The sequence below is a fragment of the Propithecus coquereli genome, unplaced genomic scaffold (genome assembly GCF_000956105.1).
Source record: "Propithecus coquereli isolate 6110/MARCELLA unplaced genomic scaffold, Pcoq_1.0 Scaffold111, whole genome shotgun sequence".
In the NCBI taxonomy this organism is placed as follows: Eukaryota; Metazoa; Chordata; class Mammalia; order Primates; family Indriidae; genus Propithecus; species Propithecus coquereli.
Genome location: NW_012135081.1, coordinates 245734 through 247105, shown reverse-complemented (window position 1 = coordinate 247105; position 1372 = coordinate 245734). Strand labels below are relative to the sequence as shown.

The 1372-nt window shown below is 41.4% G+C and overlaps 1 protein-coding gene across 1 annotated transcript in view; it reads left to right on the top strand.

Annotated features, from left to right (window-relative positions):
* ARF3 (ADP-ribosylation factor 3) overlaps positions 1-1372 on the top strand; it is a 21410-nt gene that overhangs the window by 9697 nt on the left and 10341 nt on the right. The gene's annotated exons all lie outside the window — the stretch shown is intronic.

Below are 1372 nucleotides of genomic sequence, written 5' to 3'. Positions count from 1 at the left end.
CATGCCTGTAGTCCCAGCTACTCGGGAGGCTGAGGCAGTAGGATCACTTGAGCCCAGGAGTTTGAGGTTGCTGTGAGCTAGGCTAACGCCACGGCACTCACTCTAGCCTGGGCAACAGAGTGAGACTCTGTATCAAAAAAAAAAAAAAAAAGAATAAGGCAAGCTAAAAGCTTTGGGCAGAGGGCAGTCCCACAGAATGTTTCAAAGAAACAAATGAGTCCAGTTTTTATCTGCTCACTGTTTTATCTGGCTAGGCCATGTATTCTGTTTTTCTTTTTTTTTTTTTTTGCAGTCAGTCCTCTCAAGTAGGCCATGTATTCTGAAACAGACCTTACACTATGTTCTGATTCAGTTGCTAAGCATTGTCCATGAGAAAAAAGCTAGACCCTTCTCAGGTGTTTTGAGTCTCCATCAGACAGAGTGATTCTGGATCCTCCTTCACTTGATAGCTGTAGCTTCCAGGGTTTTGTGTACTGGTGTCTTCTCCAGGACTCTTTCTTGTCTCTGTTTCTGACTGGAAGGAAACTGACATAACAATTCTGGCCTGAGCCTAAACACTACTAGTTAAGTGGGGCCTAATTTTAGTTAGCTATGTTTCCGTTTACACCAGGTTGTCATTGATTGCCTAGTAGTGAAGTTCAGTAGGTATCTTTCATGCTTTATTTAATTTGACTGTTCTACAGCTTTTGGCCCTCCCTCTTTTCTATGTTCTTTCTTCACTGGTGTCTGTGGTATCTTGCTCTCTTGATTTCTCTTCTACCCCTCTGGTTGTTTCTTACTCTCTTTCTTGACCTCCTTTTCTGCCGACTACTTTAAATGTTGATGTGCCCCAGGTTTCTGCGTTTGCCCTTTTCTCCTGGCCCACTGTGCACACTCTCTCTAGGTATATCAGTTAGGATGTATTAGTTGCAAAAAATAGAAAACACACATGTGGCTCCAATAGTTAGGATTAATTAAATTATATAGTAAGAAGTCTTGTTGAAATAAGCCAGACACAAAAGGACAAATATTGTATGATTCCACTTATATGAAGTATCTAGAGTAGTTAAGTTCACAGAAAGCAAAATAGTTGTTGCTAGGGGCTGGAGGGATGTGGGAATGGGGAATTTTTGTTTAATAGGTACAGAGTTTCATTCTGGAGATTGATGGTGGTGATGGTTGCACAAAAATGTAAATGTACTTAATGCTACTTAATCATGCACTTAAAAATGGTAAATTTTAGGCTGGGCACTTTGGCTCACATCTGTGATCCTAGCACTCTGGGAGGCCGAGGTGGCGGATTGTTTGAGCTCAGGAGTTCAAGACCAGCCTGAGCAAGAGCGAGACCCCGTCTCTACTAAAAATAGAAAGAAATTAATTGGACAACTAAAAA